The sequence below is a fragment of the Barbus barbus genome (assembly GCF_936440315.1).
Source record: "Barbus barbus genome assembly, chromosome: 1".
NCBI classification, from domain to species: Eukaryota; Metazoa; Chordata; class Actinopteri; order Cypriniformes; family Cyprinidae; genus Barbus; species Barbus barbus.
The window spans coordinates 27994492-28016984 of NC_136729.1; the positions used below are offsets into that span (position 1 = coordinate 27994492).

Genomic DNA, 22493 nt, shown 5'->3' on the forward strand with positions numbered 1-22493 from the left:
AACACAGCACTCCACCCTAAAACAGGAAATAACTCTGTAATCTACTCAAACAAACAGCAGCAGCTCACCACAATACAGCTTAGCACATATTTAGAAAAATTATATGACATGCATAAACAGTAGTTCTCCATTTGCCATGTGAAAATGTCACACGTTTATATCAGATAATGCAGGCTGAACACATAGTGAGACCATACAAATATAAAACTGTCTAAAATCAAATTCCAAGACTTTTTAATACAAATAATGCTCACCCAGGCTACATTAATTTGAACAAAAATACAGTAAGAACAGTAATATTGTATAATATTTTATATTTTTACAATGAAAAATATTTTTTCTATTTGAAAATATTTCAAAATCTAATTTATTCCTGTGATGTCATAGCTGAATTTTCAGCAGTCATTACTCCAGTGTCACATGATCCTATAGAAATCATTTTAATATGCTGATTTGCTGCTCAAGAAACATCTCTATTCATAATGCGATGAGTGAATATACATTCAAACTGTTGTGAAAAGAACACACAAATCACATGCAAAAGCTCTGGAGATATATGGTTTATTCAGTATGCAGCATCAGTTCTGGTCTTGTCAAAAAGCAACACCACTGATCAGTGTAAGTAAACTTGAGTGCCAATTTGAGACTAACACTTTGATAGAGGAATGAGGAAACAACTGGAAGAGACGACTGCTCTAAAGCTGGAAAGCAGCAGAGGTCTGTGACATGGCATTATAGAGGAACGTGTTGTTGAAAGGTACAAACTGGTGCGTGATGATTTTGATGGCTTCTTGAGCTGCTGATCCTGCAACAGAAGACAGACAGTGGGCCCCTTTACAACTGGCATTATTATGTTGTTGATTTCTTGATATGAAATTGGATCAAGATGGCAATGGAAACTGGGATTAACGTAATACATTTAGGTTATTTAATACATTTAGGGTTAACACTGCTTTTAACCAAACATATTCTCAGTAATTAACCTAATTGTTTGCCCTAATTTTAACTCATGATTTTTTTTCCTAACCCTATGTTCGTTCGCTATTTAAAGGTATAGTTCAACCCAAAACTAAAATTCTGTCATTAATTACTCACCCTCATGTTGTTCCAAACCCATAAGACCTTCGTTCATCTTCGAAACACAATTTAAGATGTTTTTGATGAAATCTGAGAGCTTTCTGACCCTCCATAGACAGCAATGCAACTGACACGCTCAAGGCCCAGACAGGTAGTTAAGGTCATCGTTAAAATAGTCCTTGTGACATCAGTGGTTCAATCTTAATTTTATGAAGCTACGAGATTACTTTTTGTGGGGAAGAATTTGTTGAATAAAGTCATTATTTTTATTTTCTTTGCACACAAAAAGTATTCTCGTTCTGGGTGAACTATCCCTTTAAGATTCTTACAGTAAAGGTTGCTAAATAGGAATTAGAAGTGAAAAGAAAAGAAAAAGAAAATTTCCAGTGGCTACATGCAAATGTACAAGGAAATCTGGATAGAGAAACGATATATTCAAACGGATAATTCACAGGTTATTGTTCATTTAATAAGGTGACCAGATAACATGACCCCAATGTCTTTGTTTTTTACATTGTGATAGTAAATAAAAAGAAGCCAATAACCCACAGCATAACACTTGGCAAGATTAAATGAGCTCCAGCTACAGAAAACCATGAATCATATCAATGTCAGATGGAAATAAATAAAGTCTGACAAAATTTCAACCCACTGTGAGTAACAGATAATAGACCCTTTCACACAGAAATACCAGTAAATTGCTGTAAAATTACCGGAACGACTTTATCGGTAAATTCAAAAATGCGCTGTTCACACAGGCAATGACAGTCCGTCTTTTTTCTGAAAAAGCACCATTCACACATCCATTCCAAAATACTGGTAAATTGTGACATCATTAACCTCCAATGGCTGCGCTTGTATTTGTAAACATGGAGGGGTATACGCGGTCAGTGTTTTTGTTGATGGCTTCATTTTTGTTACAAACTTTTGCATTCATGCAGCTGCTTTTGTCCTAGAGACCTCGTAATAGACGACTACAAACCAGTGCTTAATTTGAAAATTGCGAGGTCCGGGAACAAAGCGGGGTGATGGATCCGGCATGTGATTAGGGAGAGGTAACGGAGCATTCAGCCGATCACATTGGTGGGCCAGCTTAAGTGATTAACAGCGTGCATCAATTGCTTTTATTACATTTTGAAAACAGCAATTTCCAGGCCTGGAAAAAAACAACAACAAAAAAAAAAAACGACTAAATAATGAAATTTTATTTCACAAATCTCTGTAATAGAGTTATAATTAATCATGTCCAGAATTTCGTGGGGGATTGTGTGTATATTACATAGTTTTGCTCATCCCTGCAGCTTTCAAGTTTATAATGAGGGAAATTCCTGCAAACATTTATTCAAGATAGCAAGTAGGTTATATGAGTAAATAAATCCACACAAACTAGCAGATTAAATCAGTCATTTGAAGACAGTGTGAGTGATTCAGCTGGACCGTGTCTTCTCTCTTTCACTCCATCAAAGCTGCTTCACATCAGCGCATCTCGTCTGCAACGAGCTGCTGCACACCGATCCAAGACTTTCGCTCGCATTTCAGGACAGTTGACAAAATGGTAATTTGCTTAATCGGGTCATTGTTGCATCGTCACAAAAACTTGCACGCTCCAGAGGCTGAGCGCTCACAGTCACATCCAAAACCGACTATAGCGAGTATCATATTGAGTTATTTTACGTAGTTTGTTGTTGAACATAAGTGGCCAAATACACACAAAATTACACAAAAATGGCCTTCCTGGCGAGTATCCAGGTTTTTTCTTAAGTAAATGTGAACAGTTAAAAAAAAAAAAAAAAAAAAAAAAACAGTTATGTTTGCACAAATGCAGAGGTCTGTGTGACGGACATGGGCGGATACATGGGAAAGTGTGGAGTGAATGCGTCATCTGTGTCAGAAGGTTATGATTGGCCCGGAGTAGACGTCTTGCGTCAGCGCGTTCTGAACTCGTACGTGCTCATACCGGTAATTTTCCTTCTGCGTTCACACACAGCAGAATTCCAGCAATTTACTGGTAATGTTACAACTTCTCACAACCGGAACGAATTTATCGGTATTTTTGAAAAGGTCCTGTTCACACATGATCTCTTTATGGCAATTTACCGGTAATTTTCCGGAAAAGTCTGTATGTGTGAAAGGGCTTAATGATTATTTGCAGCACCTCACTTAAGTAGCTGTATACAAATAACGAAAACACATTTACATCTCTATTGAATGTGGTCAGAATCCATCCCTGACCACCTCCGAATGTGGTTCCATCGATGCGATCACCAGATGCACTCAAAATCAATGTGTCTTGGTCATTTACACCTGGCCTTTATTGTGGTGATGTGCTATCCGGCAGTTGTATGATTATTGAAAATGCATATAGTAATGCAAGCAGTGAAGACGGTTAATGAGAAAGACCATATTTACATCCGTAATATGATTTGCCTTTATAATATTAAATCCATATTGTAGCAGATGTCACAATATGCATTATGAATGTTGATGAGGTGTGTGTTTGCAGGATCCTGAATAAGTACATAAACACTCACCTCCCAGAAAAGCTGCGACTGTGTGTGGCTCAGCAGCTCCATAACGGCAGCTGGAAGATATGAAAATAACATTTACACTATTACCATCTGATTATAAAGAGAGGGACCAGATGCACAAGAGAACATGTGCTTCTTTATTATCAATATTACAAAACCATTTTTAGTATAAATATTTCATTTGTACAGCTTCAAACCAAACAGGCTTAACTGTGAACTTAAACTTACAACTCATGGATATAGTCATCTTTCACATTGATGTTCAGACTGTACTCCTGTAGAAGACTGTTTACACACAGCTTGAGTTTGTTAATGTCTTCCTCCACCTGGTAATTGTAGACACCTGAGAAAAACAGTCATACTCTATAATATCAGAGTGACAGAGTTCATATACACTATCGTGTAAAGGTTTGGTGTCCATTTTAATGGTTTTGAAAGAACTCTGTTATGATAGATGCAGTAGAAACTGCAATATTGTGAAATAATGTTACTACTTAAAATAAACTGATTTAGAACCAATTCAGTTATATTTTCATGGTACTCCAAGAAAGTTGGCATTACCATAGTACCATGTCTAAAATAAATAAATACAGGTACATCTAAAAAAATCTGAATATTGTGGGAAAAAATATTTTTTTCTTGTAACTTATTTCAAAAAGTGAAACTTTCATATATTTTAGATTCATTACATGTAAAGTAAAACATTTCAAAAGTTTTTTAGTTTTAATTTTGATGATTAGAGCTTACAGCTCATGAAAGTTAAAAATCAGTATCTTAAAATATTAGAATATTTACATTTGAGTTTCAATTTATGACCATCCCTACAGTATAAATTCCAGGTATCTCTTGTTCTTTGAAGCCACAATAATGGGGAAGACTGCTGACTTGGCAATGATCCAGAAGACAAACATTGACGCCCTTCACAAAGAGGGTAAGTCACAGAGGGTCATTACTGAAAGGTGTGGCTGTTTACAGAGTGCTGTATCAAAGCATATTAAATGCAAAGTTGACTGGAAGGAAGAATTTGGGTAGGAAAAGGTGCACAAGCAACAGGGATGACCGTAAGCTTGAGAATACTGGCAAGCAAAGCTGATTCAAACACTTGGAAGAGCTTCACAAGGAGTGGACTGAAGATGGAGTCAGTGCATCAAGAGTCACCACGCTCAGACGTCTTCAGGAAAAGGGCTACCAAGCCACTTCTGAACCAGAGACAACGTCAGAAGCGTCTTACCTGGGCTGTGGAGAAAAGAACTGGACTGTTGCTCAGTGGTCCAAAGTCCTCTTTTCAGATGGAAGTAAATTTTGCCTTTAATTTGGAAATCAAGGTCCCAGAGTCTGGAGGAAGAGTGGAGAGGCACAGAATCCATGTTGCTTGAAATCCAGTGTGAAGTTTCCACAGTCAGTGATGATTTGGGCTGCCATGTCATCTGCTGGTGTTGGTCCACTGTGTTTTCTGAAGTCCAGAGTCAACGCAGCCATCTACCAGGAAATTTTAGAGCACTTCATGCCTCCTTCTGCTGACAAGCTTTATGGAGATGCTGATTTCATTTTCCAGCAGGACTTGGCACCTGCCCACACAGCCAAAGGTACCAAAAGCTGGTTCAAAGACCATGGTGTTACTGTGCTTGATTGGCCAGCAAATTCGCCTGACCTGAACCCCATAGAGAATCTATGAAGTATTGTCAAGAGGAAGATGAGAGACACCAGACCCAACAATGCAGATGACCTGAAGGCCGCTATCAAAGCAACCTGGGCCTCCATTACACCTGAGCAGTGCCACAGACTGATTACCTCCATGCCACGCCGCATTGATGCAGTAATTCACGCAGATGGAGGCCCAACCAAGTATTGAGTGCATAGAAATGAACATACTTTTCAGAAGCCTGACATTTCTGTTTAAAATATCCTTTTTTTATTGATCTTATTTAATATTCTAATTTCCTGAGATACTGAATTTGGGTTTTCATTATCTGTAAGCTGTTAATCATCAAAATTTCAAGAAATAAAGGCTTGAAATATTTCACTCTATGTGTAATGAATCTATATAATATATGGGTTTCACTTTCTGAAATGAGTGACAAAAAATATTGACCTTTTTCACGATATTCATATTTTTTTAGATGTATCTGTAAATAAAATTTCTATAACAAATCCAAGTTGAGTTAATACTTGATTTTTGAGCATAAAAAAAATCTGCGACTAGATGGATATTTTAAAATCTGTGCTATGGTTGAGAGTTTTTCAATTATATATTTCTTGCCTGTTTTGATAACTCTTCTGACCTGGGTAACGTGAGTGTTGCTGATAGAAGCGATCGACTGAGCGGAGCATGAGGTACAGGACCATCTCACTGTCTGTGCTGTCCATACAGGATGCTATGGAGACAGAAAAAACTGCTTAAAAACACACAGCAACACCCAAGCATGGATATACACAACAATGAGCCATGTTAGTAAATCCTTCTAAACAATCCTGTACAGTGGCCATAACATTTATAAACTGAGATAAACCACAGGCGGACAGAGAACCACAGAGAAGACGTACTGATTTCATCTTTATTGAAAGTGTCCATACTGTATTCGTCCGCCAGAGACCTGCAGCGCATCACTCTGAGGAAAGCTGCGTTTTTACCTGTGGGACACAAAACACCACACAACATAGGCATTATAATAATTTGTGGAGAAAGCCAGCTGTTATTCCCAAAGCTCAGATTTTTCAGTAATTGCTGGAACCATGAACATCACATATGCAAATAACTGATGGAATAGGTGAACTGATGCAAAACATCACAGGATTTTGCAAAGTGTTGGAATGTCTAGTTTCCTGACAAAGCCTAAAAACAGAAAATATATTCTGATCTATGGGAGTGTGTATGCAATACTCACAGAAAAGTTTGATTTCCTGTTCAGAGATGCTTTCTGGAGGCTTTGGAGTAAACAGATCATTAATGTTAATATGCTAATAAAAGGGATAAACTGCAGTCGTAACAGAAGACTGGGCTGATTACGTAAATACCTTTCCAACTGATTGTAAAAGTGCTTCAACATGTTTGGACACAACTGCTGCGTCTTTCATGGCTTGGTCTCTGTAGCTGAAATTGAAAGTGTCAAACAAATGCTATTTTACCAAAAACACAGGAATCATCAGAAAGCAGCAGATTGCTGCGAAAAATGCTTTACTTACTTAGATGTTTTGTCTTGTTTCCAGCCCAGATATCTAAAAAAATCTCCAGGAAGGATTTTCTACACAAGTAAAAATTGTCTTGTTTTCAGAAAATTATTTGTCTCGTTTTTTGCTTGAAACAAGCATAATAATCTGCCAATGGGGTAAGCTAAATAATATTTTTTTCTGTTTGAAATAAGATTATTTTGCTCATTTTAAGCACAATAATACTGACTTGTTTTTCTGAAAACAAGACAATTTTTACTTGTCTAGAAAATCCTTCTTGATTTAAGATTTTTTAGATATCTAGGCTGGAAACAAGACAAACAAATCTAAGTAAGAAAAGCGTTTATTTTATTTTTTTTGCAGTGTGACAGTCACTGTACATGTCAGAGTATGTACAGGTACATCTCAAAAAATTTGAATATCGTGAAAAAGGTCAATATGTTTTGTCACTCATTTCAGAAAGTGACCCATATATTATATAGAATCATTACACATAGAGTGAAATATGTCAAGCCTTTATTTCTTGAAATTTTGATGATTATGGCTTACAGATAATGAAAACCGAAATTCAGTATCTCAGAAAATTAGAATATTACATAAGATCAATAAAAAAAAGGATATTTTAAACAGAAATGTCAGGCTTCTGAAAAGTATGTTCATTTCTATGCACTCAATACTTGGTTGGGCCTCCATCTGCATGAATTACTGCATCAATGCGGCGTGGCATGGAGGTAATCAGTCTGTGGCACTGCTGAGGTGTAATGGAGGCCCAGGTTGCTTTGATAGCGGCCTTCAGGTCATCTGCATTGTTGGGTCTGGTGTCTCTCATCTTCCTCTTGACAATACTTCATAGATTCTCTATGGGGTTCAGGTCAGGCGAGTCTGCTGACCAATCAAGCACAGTAACACCATGGTCATTGAACCAGCTTTTGGTACCTTTGGCAGTGTGGGCAGGTGCCAATTCCTGCTGGAAAATGAAATCAGCATCTCCATAAAGCTTGTCAGCAGAAGGAGGCATGAAGTGTTCTAAAATTTCCTGGTAGATGGCTTCGTTGACTGTGGACTTCAGAAAACACAGTGGACCAACACCAGCAGATGACATGGCAGCCCAAATCATCACTGACTGTGGAAACTTCACACTGGACTTCAAGCAACATTGATTCTGTGCCTCTCCACTCTTCCTCCAGACTCTGGGACCTTGATTTCCAAATGAAATGCAAAATTTACTTTCATCTGAAAAGAGGACTTTGAACCACTGAGCAACAGTCCAGTTCATTTTCTCCACAGCCCAGGTAAGACGCTTCTGACGTTGTCTCTGGGGCCGGATTCACGAAAATCTTCTTAAGAAATAAGTTAAGAAATTTCTTAAGATAAATTATACGAAGTTCGTAAGAATGTTCTTAAGTGCAATTATTGAAATATTCTTAATAAGTTCTCAAATATATTCTTAAGAACATCTTAATTTTTTTTCTTAAGAAGAAAATGACAGTCTAAACCAGGCTTCCTCAAATCTTACCCTGGAGGGCCAATCTGCTGCAGAGTTTAGCTCCAACCCTGATCAAACTCAACCAGCTGTGATTTTCTAATGATCTTGAAGACTCTGATTAGCAGCTCAGGTGTGTTTGATTAGGGTTAGAGCTAAACTCTGCAGGAATGGTCCAGATTTGAGGATCCCTGGTCCAAACTCTTTGTCTTTTTGCGCTTCCTGCAGATTACCCTAATAATCATAGTAAGCACGCACACTTTTTTTGTCGCGATTTTGACTGGCGCTCAGCTTTACATTTTTAATGCGGCATGTTTTTGAACAGCCTGTCTCAAGCCGCAGCGATCTGTTTCATTCAGTTTTGTAGTGCTGTGTTTTTGCTCTCATCCGAGTGAACGCTTCCGGTATGTGTGTCCGCGTTACACAGTCATATGCGCTGCATACTGCAAAGATTATGTCGTATTTATAAGCTAAAATAATAGCGTCCAGTTAAAGTTACCTATCTTACTCGTTTTTGTAGAGTTGCTACTGAGTTTTGAAGTTAGCAAAAAGTAGTGTCACACACAGGCTAATCATGACCGATCATTGTTTACAATATCAGTCATCGCTGTCGCTTCAGAAAACTCGCGCACATCGCTATTAATAGTCATACTATGTATTAGGCTATATGTAGCTAACGTTGTTGTATGGCTTAAATATAACAATTATTTTGAAATAACCCAATAAATTCATTAAATAATTCTTACTGTTTTGGATTTAAGACAAGTCTGGGGCTGTCCTAAATTTAAGAAGTTATTTACGATGATTTTTAAGAAGATTCTTTTCAAGAATTTGAATTCTTCTTCATTTTTGTCTTAAGAACAATCTTAAGAAAAAAGATAAGAATATTCTTAAGAAAAATGTTTGGGAATACAAAATATTCTTAACTTTTTTCTTAAGTTAAAAAATAAGAAGAAAATGGCAGTTAAGAAGAAATTTCTTCTTAAGAATGTTTCGTGAATCCGGCCCCTGGTTCAGAAGTGGCTTGGTAGCCCTTTTCCTGAAGACGTCTGAGCGTGGTGACTCCAGCTTCAGTCCACTCCTTGTGAAGCTCTCCCAAGTGTTTGAATCAGCTTTGCTTGCCAGTATTCTCAAGCTTGAGGTCATCCCTGTTGCTTGTGCACCTTTTCCTACCCAAATTCTTCCTTCCAGTCAACTTTGCATTTAATATGCTTTGATACAGCACTCTGTAAACAGCCACACCTTTCAGTAATGACCCTCTGTGACTTACCCTCTTTGTGGAGGGCGTCAATGTTCATCTTCTGGATCATTGCCAAGTCAGCAGTCTTCCCCATTATTGTGGCTTCAAAGAACAAGAGATACCTGGAATTTATACTGTAGGGATGGTCATAAATTGAAACTCAAATATAAATATTCTAATATTTTGAGATACTGATTTTCGACTTTCATGAGCTGTAAGCTCTAATCATCAAAATTAAAACAAACAAAAAAAACTTTTGAAGTGTTTTACTTTACATGTAATGAACATAAAATATATGAAAGTTTCACTTTTTAAAATAAGTTACAAGAAAAAATGAACTTTTTCACGATATTTTTTAGATGTACCTGTATGTTCCTCAGCTGTTGGTCATGACAAATAGTGTTTTGCAATACCAGGCTAATTAAACAAACACATTACTACTAATACAATGTTTCTAGACTCTTTGTGATTTGAACGCTGAATACTTACACGTTTTGTAACTTTATGAATTTGTCTGAATCCGCAATCATGTCTGGGATGGTTCCTCGCACAGGTAGCTTTCCGTTCCCCTCGTTTCAAATAAAGTCCCGCACTCCTTGTGCCATCACCCAGAAGGATGGGCTCTGTGATAAAGCAAATTAAATCTACTGGTGATGTATAAACTGATATTATTGAAAGTCATACATATATTTAGCTTTTTTTTTTTTTAAAGTGCTAAAATATATATTCTCTCTCTTTTTCAATGCAGAAGTAAGCCATTTCCTATGAATGTGTGAGACTGATTCTGATTAGACCCTATGGGTAAATAACTAGAAGAATAAAGTGCAGTAAACTACTTTGTTTGCTGAGAGGTTTGCGATTGTAGCTCCGTGTAGCTTCACTTTCTGCTGAATTTTACTATCACTCTCTGTTGTTTAAAGTGTATATAACTTATATAAAGTAAATATAACTTAATTTCCTCCATATTTCTGATATTATCTATCAAACTAATCCGACTAATTTGATCGTTCGCTTTCAATCTAAAACCACGAGTGCAACGCGTGTGCCATGCGTTAGCATTCGTTAGCCGGTTAGCTTGTCATTCGTGTTTCCACTCGCGTTTCTATTCGCGCCCATTATTGTTTTCTTTTTTCTCGCTCCTTTTCATCTCACGAGTTCATCAAACAACAGTGGTAAGTAAATAATTCCTCTATCACGGTGAGTAATGGCTTCTTCTCTTTTTATTTGCACTTCATGTCACATGTATAGTTTATCTCTCTCTGTCGACGATGAGGGAATCACATGTGATAAATGCAGGGATATAGTTAGGCTGACAGAGAAGATTTTAGAACTAGAGACACGCATCCAAACTTTAACGGAGGATAGTAAGGATGTGAGGGCTGTAGATACTGCTTTGGATGCGGCTAGCTCAGCGAGTCCTGTACATTGTTCGGTTCCGGTAGAGCCCATGCAGCACAGTAGCCCCTCACTGCAGAACAATGATCCAGGGGGCGGGGTTGGATCTACATCTAGGGGGTGGAGATTGGTAGGTTTAGGGGTGGGGATGGGTGGGTTTAGGGATCAGGGGGTGGAGATGGGTAGGTTTAGGTAAATGTAAGGTGGGAGGAGTTGGATCTAGATCCAACCACACACCTTAGATCTTGTGTTCTGCAGTGAGAACCATCTCGTGCACCAGGGCAACTGGGTGACAGTGAGGCGGCATAGTCGCGGGTCAAAACACCGCTCTTCCGTTCCGATCAGAACATCAAACAGGTTCTCCCAACTCAGTGATGCACCGACTGAGAAACCTGATGAAAGTGCTCTAGTTATTGGCGATTCTATTGTACGTAGGGGTGTGCAATGTGATGATTTTTGATCGTGGACGATAAAAATGTCTCCACGATCTGCTTTTGAAGAAATATCGTAGTATTGTGCTACAGCGCACATTATGTCAAATACAGTTCTGGCGCCTCCGTCTCTATATACTGTACAACACGACATACATCAGTAGCCATTACTCTGACAGGACACTGCACTTATTCGCGATCGCAAAAGTACATTATTTGCATACAAGCCTTGATGGTTAAATGTTTAATACTAAAAAGCCTGATTACTCAACTAAGTTATATTTTGCACTAATACTGTCAAAACACACAAGGTTTACACACAGACTCAGTTGGTCATCTCTAAAATGAAAGTGAATAGTTAAGAGAGAAACGGATGCGTATATTAGATGCATGCAGGTCTTAAAGGGACAGGACACTAAACATGCTGTCGACTGTCATTAAAGGGATAGTTCACCCTAAAATTAAATTTCTGTCATTATTTACTCACTCTCATGTTGTCCCAAACCTCTATTAATTTCTTGTGCTGAACCCAAAAGAAGATATTTTGAAGAATGAGGGTAACCAAACAGTTGCTGGTCCACATTGACGTTGATAGTAGGAAAGAAAAATCCTATGGAAGTCACTGAGGACCAGCAACTGTTTGGTTTTCCACCTTCTTCAAATTAGCATTTATGTTCAGCAGAAGAAAGAAACTCATTCAGGTTTAAAACAACTTTTGAGTAAATAATGGTATAAAAATAAAACATTATGACATAATTGACAGACAGATAACAGAATATTTATTTTTGGGGGAACTATTCATTTAACGTTAACAAAACAACAAAACGCAAAGAGTAAAATCACTCCCTATTCTTGACTGAAAAACTTTAATACAGTTGCTTTAGGAATCAGTCTATCTAGTGTTTTATTTTTATATTTGTTCATTCAATTTCATTGAATGCTCCTGCTAAATACACCTATCGTACCTGAAAATAAAGCAGTTTGTTTTATTTGTATATTATGTGTATTTGTAATGTGTATCTTTGTTCTTATTTTTTAATAAGAAACATCAAATAATGACAAAGATTTTTTATCTTCGCCTACTTTGGCCTAAATATCTGCCATGTTTTGTTTTTTGTTACCTTGAAAGGCTTTGTCTTTCTAGTTTGGCTGTAATGCTCAGACAACTTGTAAAACCAAAATAGTAAAACCAACATGACAAAGAATCGTGATAAAATCGTGAAATTTCCAAAAAAAAAAAAAAACGTGATATGATATTTTTTCCATATCGCCCACCCCTAATTGTACGGAACGTGAAAATAGAGACACCAGCCACCATAGTTCAATGTTTACCGGGAGTCAGAGCGCCTGACATCTTGGCAAATTTAAAAGTGCTGGCTAATGCTAAACGTACATTCAGTAAGATTGTTATTCACGCTAATGCTAATGATGTTCGACTTCGCCAGTCAGAGATCACTAAAAATAATTTTAAATAGGTATGTGAACTTGCAAGTACGATGTCAGACACTGTAATATGCTCTGATCCACTCCCTGCTTACCGGGGTGACGAGATTCATAGCAGACTGTCGTCACTCAATGGCTGGATGTTTAAGTGGTGCCTGCAGAATAACATAGGTTTTATAGATAATTGGACAAGTTTTTGGGGCAGACCTGACCTGTTGAAAAGAGATGGTGTTCATCCCTCCTGGGGTGGTGCCGCTCTTCTCTCTAGAAATATGGCACATAGTCTTAGAGTTCGTACTTGACTAACTGGGGCCCAGGTCAGGAAGCAGACAGACTGGCTAAACTGACCGTCTGCTAGCCGTCTTATGTCACAGAAGTCAGTTAATTCTCAGCACATAGAGACTCCTTCACCCAGATATCACACTATAGAGACTGTGTCTATTCCGAACTAGAAAATACAGAAAACGTCCAAACCAAATTAAGAGTAACAATCTAATTGATGTTCAACAAATAAAAAAAATGTTTGCAATAAAGAGAAACAATTGATAAAGCTTGGCTTATTGAATATCAGGTCCCTTTCTACAAAAGCACTTTTTGTAAATGATTTGATCAATGATAATAATCTAGATTTGCTATGTTTGACAGAAACATGGCTAAAACCAGATGAATACATTACTTTAAATGTAGTAAGGACCCCCAAGATTACTGCTATAAAAATGAGCCACGTCCGAAAGGTAAAGGGTGAGGTGTTGCTACAATTAATAGCAATATTCTCAGTATTTCTCGGAGGGCAGGCTTTATAACTCATTTGAAGTTATGGTACAGCGTATAACATTATCTAGAGAAACACGTGTTAGTGATAAATCCCCTGTGATGTTTGTACTGGCTACTGTATACAGGCCACCAGGGCACCACACAGACTTTATTAAAGAATTTGCTGATTTTCTATCTGAGTTAGTACTGGCTGCAGATAAAGTCTTAATTGTTGGCGATTTTAATATCCATGTTGATAATGAAAGAGATGCATTAGGATCAGCATTCATAGACATTCTGAACTCTATTGGGGTTAGACAACATGTTTCAGGACCTACTCATTGTCGAAATCATACTCTAGATTTAATACTGTCACATGGAATTGATGTTAGTGGTGTTGAAATTCTGCAGCACATCGATATCATCTCAGATCATTATCTAGTCTTGTGTAAACTCCATATAGCTAAAACTGTAAATTCTACTCCTTGTTACAAGTATGGTAGATCCATCACCTCTACCACAAAAGACTGCTTTGTAAGTAATCTTCCTGATTTATCTCAATTCCTCAGCATATCTAACAGTGCAGAAAAACTTGATGATGTAACAGAAACTATGGACTCTCTCTTTTCTAGCACTTTAGATACAGCTGCTCCTTTATGCTTAAGGAAGATCATTCAGTCCGACTCCGTGGTATAATGAGCACACTCACACCTTAAAGAGAGCAGCCCGGAAAATGGAGCGCAGATGGAGGAAAACAAAACTAGAGGTATTTTGTATAGCTTGGCGGGAAAGTACCCTATCCTACAGAAAAGCATTAAAAACTGCTAGATCTGATTACTTTTCGTCTCTTCTAGAAGAAAACAAACATAACCCCCGGTATTTATTCAATACAGTCACTAAATTAACGAAAAATAAAGCATCAACAGGTGTTGGCATTCCCCAAGAGCACAGCAGTAATGACTTTATGAACTACTTTACTTCCAAGATCGATACTATCTGAGATACAATTGTAATCATGCAGCCGTCAGCTACAATATCGCATCAGATTGTGCACTATAGATCCCATGAGGAACAATTTCACTCATTCTCTACTATAGAAGAGGAAGAATTGCATAAACTTGTTAAATCATCTAAACCAACAACATGTATGTTAGACCCTGTTCCATCTAAACTACTAAAAGAGCTGCTTCCAGAAGTCATAGATCCTCTTTTGGCTATTATTAATTCATCTTTTTCATTAGGATATGTCCCCAAAACCTTCAAATTGGCTGTAATTAAGCCTCTCATTAAAAAAACACAACTTGACCCCAAAGATCTAGTTAATTACAGACCGATCTCAAATCTCCCTTTTCTGTCAAAGACACTAGAAAATGTAGTATCCTCAAAATTATATTCCTTCTTATAGAAAAATGGTATCTGTGAGGAATTCCATTCAGGATTTAGACCGTATCATGTACTGAGACTGCTCTCATTAGAGTTACAAATGAACTGCTTCTATCATCGGATCGTGGTTGTATTTCTTTATTAGTGCTACGGGATCTTAGCCCTGCGTTCGACACTATCGACCACAACATTCTTTTGAATAGACTAGAACACTTTGTTGGCATTAGTGGAAGTGCCTTAGCATGGTTCAAATCGTACTTATCTGACCGCCATCAATTCGTAGTAGTGAATGTAGAGGTATCATATCGATCACAAGTGCAGTACGGAGTACCTCAAGGCTCAGTACAAGGGCCATTACTTTTCACGCTTTACATGTTACCCTTGGGAGATATTATCAGGAGACTAGTGTTGTCACGATACTGGAATTTCTAACTTCGATACGATACCTTGAAAAATATCGATATTCGATACCATTTTCGATACCACGGAGAAAAAAACTGCCACAATATTAAGGGGGTAATTTTTTTAATTTAAAGATAAATGTAACAAGTCGAGAACATGCGGTATATTTTACATGAACAAAAAAATGTCTTGAGGTACTGCCTTTGTTGATTTATTTATTAATCTTTTATTAATCTTAGTTAAATGTTAATTGAAACTAACGTTTACTAATACATGTACTAATTAAAATCCAAAGTTCTATTTGTTGATATTCTCATTTGCTTCATAACCAAAATATTTCCAGATATAGGGCCATATGAAATCAGTTTTATTTTTCCCCAAATTCCGTTTTATTATTTCTACATTCAATTTTTTCCATTTGAATTTTTCTGGATTCCGTTTTTTTTCCATTTGAATTTTTCTGGATTCCGTTTTTTCCCGTTTGAATTTTTCTGGACTCTTTTTTTTTTTTTTTTAATGGTCAAATTAAATGCTATTAATCTAAAAGCATGTCTAATTCATTAAAATCATGAAAATTATACAATTTAACATTTAATTTATTAAAAGTGTAACAAAAATGACACGTTTAGGGCTGTATGAAATGTTTTGTTTTTTTCTCACCTTATGTTTTATTGTTACCAAATTCTGTTTTAGAATGTCTATTATTTGAATGCATACAAACTATTGTTATTTATTCTTACAGTAGCCTTATGAAATGTGTTTTCCCCCTCAGAAAGTCTGTGTTGTGTATTTCAATTTTACTGGATATCAGATGAAGGCATAAAACAATTTTAATTAATTTATATTTGAATTAATGAAAATTAAACATTTACATTTTTGGCAAATGAAGGGGATTTACTATTAAAATTTAAATATTTTGTGATTATTTCTTTAAAAAAATTAACAGTAGTAGTAAGTAGTAGTATTATGTACATTCTACTAAATAATAGTAATATAGTTAAACCGAACTTTTATTTTGACGGGTTGCCGTGAATACTTCTAAAGTTCTGTGTGTGTATGATATGACGCTAGTTTTACTCAAATTAAATGGTAAAATGCTGGTAAAGTGCCTTTCAGATCAGTTCTGGAGATATTGTTGATGTATTTATGTCCTCATTGAGACGGCAGACGCTGAAATCACCGCGAGCGCCACATTAGTAAACACAACCGCACGTGCAGCACATTCACACAGAGACGCGCAGAACATGCAGGATTCATATTTAAATCCACTTTTGCAGCTTAATATTTACAGATACTAGTCCATATCGCGATTTGATTTAAGTGTAATGACCTACTTTTGATTAATTCATCCAAACTTTGACAAATTCCGTGACATTCCGCGTTAAACTGTAAATTCCGTGTTTATGACTGGATTCCGTGCATCGCGGAGATCATAGATCCCTACAGATAGCGCTCCTGCTGTGTTCTTTAACAACCAGAGCAGTCATCTTTCTATTCACTTCACTTTTGCTATTTAACCAGAGCGAAGGAGACGAGTGCGGTCACGTGTGGTGCTTGTCCACGCGCCTTTGGAGAGAAGTGAAAGTGACAGCTCGGCTAGTATCGGTGTATCGATACTTCGGGAAATTAATATTGGTACCGTTCAGATATTTCAGTATCGATATTTATCGAAATATCGATATTTTTGACAACACTACAGGAGACATGGTGTTAGTTTTCACTGTTATGCTGATGATACTGCTCTATATTTCTTTGCGGCCCGGTGAAACACACCAAATTGAGAAACTAACGGAATGCATAGTTGATATAAAAAAACTGGATGACGAGTAACTGCTTACTGCTAAATTCTGAAAAAACAGAGGTGTTAATTATCGGACCTAAAACCCCACATGTAATAACCTAGAACACTATCTAACACTTGACGGCTGCTCTGTCGATTCTTCTTCATCAGTTAGGAACCTAAGTGTGCTGTTTGATAGCAATCTTTCATTTGAAAGCCATGTTTCTAGCATCTGTAAAACTGCATTTTTCCCAATCTCAAAAACATATCTAAATTGCAACCTATGCTCTCAATGTCAAATGCAGAAATGCTAATTCAAGAGTTTATGACCTCAAGGTTAGACTATTGTAATACTTTATTGGGTGGTTGTTCTGCACGCTTGATCAAAAAACTACAGCTGGTCCAAAATGCAGCAGCTAGAGTTCTTACTAGAACCAGGACGTATGATCATACTAGCCCGGTTCTGTCAACACTGGACTGGCTCCCTATCAAACATCGTATAGATTTTAAAATCTTGTTAATTACTTATAAAGCCCTGAATGGCTTAGCCCCTCAGTACCTGAGCGAGCTCTTATCACATTATAGTCCTCCACGTCCACTGCGTTCTCAAAACTCTGGCCGTTTGATAATACCTAGAATATTAAAATCGACCGCGGGCGGCAGATCCTTTTCCTATTTAGCACCCAAACGCTGGAACAATCTACATAACACTGTTCGGGAAGCAGACACACTCTGTCAGTTTAAATCTAGATTAAAGACCCATCTCTTTAACCTGGCTTACACATAACACACTAATACACTTCTATTATTCAAATCCATTAAAGGATTGTTAGGCTGCATTAATTAGATCAACCGGAACCCGGAACACCTCCCATAACACACAATGTACTCATTACATCGTAAGAAGAATGGCATCTACGCTAATATTTTTCTGTTTCTCAGTCCATGTCCGGATCAAATAGTGGATCGGCGCCAGGAGATGATGTCTCCCTGATTGTCGGCGGAGGCCGGGACACCTGGATGAGCCCCGGGGACATATCCCCAGTGAAGACCTCAACTTAAATACAATAAAACTAAAAAAGAAAAGAAAAAGAAAGGAAAATACCTAAAAATATAATAAAATACCTAACTACATAATACTATCATTGTTAGAAATTCCAACATATAAAATAGAAATAAATACATTTAAACATTTAAAATTTTAATTAAAACAATAAGTAAACAATGATCTCCTGGCCAGAGGAGAACTGGCCCCCTGGCTGAGCCTGGTTTCTCTCAAGGTTTTTTTTTCTCCATTCTGTCACAGAGGGAGTTTTGGTTCCTTGCCGCTGTCGCCTCTGGCTTGCTCAAACTTAGAAAGCACATAAGGATATGTCCAAAATTACCTCACTATACCACTTTTCCAAGTATTTGGCCACCACAATTATCCATGGTGTATGACTGTGATCCTAAAATTAAACAAAATACATGCAAATTTTTTTTTTTTTTTAAACTGCAATGATTTAAATGTGAACACAAAATACATGCAAGTCAGTCACATACAATAAAAAGGACATCAGTAATCAACATTTTGTCTGACCTTCTTCTCCATGCTGTCCAGGTCGTAGGACTCTATCTATGTGGTGTTTGAGCTCTGTGAATGGCTGGTCTAGTCTCAGGTCTTCTAACGCATTGTCTGGATGAGATTCGACCACTGTAGTGAAAGACACAGACAGATATTTTCACACAAAGACGTATTTACATAAATGTCAAGGATATGCAAAATTACATTTTAGCAAAGTTATTGGATTACAAATGAACTGCCCTGTCCCACTGCTAATAAATTAATCTCTCAAAAAATTATTTGCTTCATGAAATAATGATTGTTACCTGTGTGCTCTTTTACAATCAGTCTCATGTAACCGATAAGTCCATATGTTCGACATACAGGTCCTTCTCAAAAAATTAGCATATTGTGATAAAGTTCATTATTTTCTGTAATGTACTGATAAACATTAGACTTTCATATATTTTAGATTCATTACAACACAACTGAAGTAGTTCAAGCCTTTTATTGTTTTAATATTGATGATTTTGGCATACAGCTCATGAAAACCCTAAATTAGTATATCATGAAAAGGTTCTCTAAACGAGCTATTAACCTAATCATCTGAATCAACTAATTAACTCTAAACACCTGCAAAAGATTCCTGAGGCTTTTAAAAACTCCCAGCCTGGTTCATTACTCAAAACCGCAATCATGGGTAAGACTGCCGGCCTGACTGCTGTCCAGAAGGCCATCATTGACACCCTCAAGCAAGAAGGTAAGACACAGAAAGAAATTTCTGAACGAATAGGCTGTTCCCAGAGTGCTGTATCAAGGCACCTCAGTGGGAAGTCTGTGGGAAGGAAAAAGTGTGACAGAAAACGCAGCACAACGAGAAGAGGTGACCGGACCCTGAGGAAGATTGTGGAGAAGGACCGATTCCAGACCTTGGGGGACCTGCGGAAGCAGTGGACTGAGTCTGGAGTAGAAACATCCAGAGCCACCGTGTACAGGCGTGTGCAGGAAATGGGCTACAGGTGCCGCATTCCCCAGGTCAAGCCACTTTTGAACCAGAAACAGCGGCAGAAGCGCCTGACCTGGGCTACAGAGAAGCAGCACTGGACTGTTGCTCAGTGGTCCAAAGTACTTTTTTCGGATGAAAGCAAATTTTGCATGTCATTCGGAAATCAAGGTGCCAGAGTCTGGAGGAAGACTGGGGAGAGGGAAATGCCAAAATGCCTGAAGTCCAGTGTCAAGTACCCACAGTCAGTGATGCTGGTGTTGGTCCACTGTGTTTTATCAAGGGCAGGGTCAATGCAGCTAGCTATCAGGAGATTTTGGAGCACTTCATGCTTCCATCTGCTGAAAAGCTTTATGGAGATGAAGATTTCCTTTTTCAGCACGACCTGGCACCTGCTCACAGTGCCAAAACCACTGGTAAATGGTTTACTGACCATGGTATTACTGTGCTCAATTGGCCTGCCAACTCTCCTGACCTGAACCCCATAGAGAATCTGTGGGATATTGTGAAGAGAAAGTTGAGAGACGCAAGACCCAACACTCTGGATGAGCTTAAGGCCGCTATCGAAGCATCCTGGGCCTCCATAACACCTCAGCAGTGCCACAGGCTGATTGCCTCCATGCCACGCCGCATTGAAGCAGTAATTTCTGCAAAAGGATTCCCGACCAAGTATTGAGTGCATAACTGAACATAATTATTTGAAGGTTGACTTTTTTTGTATTAAAAACACTTTTCTTTTATTGGTCGGATGAAATATGCTAATTTTTTGAGATAGGAATTTTGGGTTTTCATGAGCTGTATGCCAAAATCATCAATATTAAAACAATAAAAGGCTTGAACTACTTCAGTTGTGTTGTAATGAATCTAAAATATATGAAAGTCTAATGTTTATCAGTACAATACAGAAAATAATGAACTTTATCACAATATGCTAATTTTTTGAGAAGGACCTTTACAAGGTACGGCACACCAGCCTCCCATAACACACTACCCAGCCTCAAACGTGTGCTTTCAAAATTAAGATACAATGACATAAATTGAGCTAATGAACCAGCAATTCAACCAATCAATTATTAACATAGGTCTTTTTATTTAACATGTAAGTTTGATAATGCAGTTAAGAAATCCATGTAAATAATTAAGGACCAATATATTCAGATTTGTATTATAGGAGGAGTAATACCTTTCTGGAAGCTGGACGCCAATTACTAGACTAAATCTGTGAAAAAACTCAGGGTCGTTGTCCAAAAGCTTATCAGGACTCTGAATATAAAAAAAAAAAACACTTGAAAAGACACCACCTTACAAAGGTATGAACACATTTGACTGAATTTGTGTGGCTCATGATCTTAAATCCCTTTAAATTTAAAGGCTTATGATTAAATGCTTGTTATTAGTTATTAATACTGCACTTATATTCCCACTACCGTTCACAGGTTTGTGAAACTTTTTTTTATTTTAGTACTTTTACACTTTAAATTGTAATTTATTCCTGAGATGGCACATGATGACATTGTGCTCAAGAAACATTTCTTATTATTATCGTTGTTGAAAACTATGTTATCAGTGTTGTGCTGTCTTTAATGTCACTTATTTATGTCAATGCATCCTTGCTGAATAAAAGTATTAATTAATTTTATATTTTGGTAGTGTATGATTTTGTTCTTTTAAATTACATTTTAATTTTAAGCCATAAAATATTATTACATATTATATTTTAAACCTTAAAATAAAAGCATTTCAGTCACTATATATTTACTATTCTTTCAATTTCATAGTTTTGAGCAGATGTGTCCAAACCTATGACTGGTTTTGTTCAGCAGTGTATATATTAAAAGTAAAAATACAATATGTTTTGTTTACATTAACACAAACCTCTTCTACAAAGTTTCCAGACACGTCACTATTGAGCTCCTGCAGCAGTTCAGTAGCAGCCTGAGCCCTGTTCTGCAAAATAAGCACAACATCATTCAGCATATATGACACTTTGGGTTTGGACAGAGTTGTTGGACACACAATTCTGTGCTTACTTTCCCAATACTGCCGCTGGTGAGAAAAAAGCTGCAGAAAAGATCAAAGCATGACCAGAATCAGAAGCTTTTTCTATATTGTGCAATCCATACATCACAATATAACCAAAAATCTCTTTAAGACTTAAGAAAACAAGACAATGATTGGCAGGCCAATGACTTGTTTCCAACATCCTCCCCTGACACTTTGAGCCCATCAACTATGGTAAAGGCTCCAATTCCTAAGAAGCAGAGTAAGCATAATGTCAACACAATAATCTACATGAATTCATGTCTCAGTGTTTTGTTTTGAGGTGTACAGAGAGAAATACTGATACCTGGCAGCACAAGGTTTTTGAGTATTTCAGTGCCAGTTGCAGTGGCGTTGATGAGACACACATGGGCATTTTCAAGTGCTTCCTGTCCATGATCTCCCCACAACCTGATACAAACAAATAACAACCAATAAATGACCAGCCTATAATATAACAATCAAAGACAGACAGGCAACAGTCAAGCAGATTAATACATCCAGTGGTTTCTGATCAGTAAGGCTGTTAATAGCATATGGAAATTAGACTGATTTGTGTTGCTGTAGTGTATTGAATTAAAGCATGATCAATCTGAGGTTACTGTGGAGTGATTAAAGCTCTTGCTGTGACCGATGTATGTCAGCGTTAATGCAACTGGAAATCTTAAACCTAAGGCTGAAGGAGAATCGCTGTGCATGTACACTGCGTCATTCTGTTGTAAAACCCGAGCGATATGTACCTGAGCTGCCGATCATACTTCTGCTCTTTGCTCGTTTTATGGTCTGTCATGGCCCTCTGTCTCTGTCTGTGACGGGCGGCACGC

General features: G+C 37.4%; 1 pseudogene across 1 annotated transcript; it reads right to left on the minus strand.

Annotated features, from left to right (window-relative positions):
- Nucleotides 1–546: 546 nt before the first annotated feature.
- Nucleotides 547–22493, minus strand: LOC306870148 (NEDD8-activating enzyme E1 regulatory subunit-like; annotated as a pseudogene). The gene is made up of 18 exons (XR_013785778.1): nt 22410–22493; nt 21977–22080; nt 21820–21880; nt 21660–21690; nt 21505–21576; nt 20813–20892; nt 20586–20637; nt 18953–19010; nt 18663–18776; nt 18469–18531; nt 9986–10119; nt 6621–6696; nt 6491–6530; nt 6150–6236; nt 5888–5980; nt 3834–3948; nt 3609–3658; nt 547–805 (listed from the first exon to the last, which is right to left on the minus strand). The product of XR_013785778.1 is annotated as an NEDD8-activating enzyme E1 regulatory subunit-like (transcript).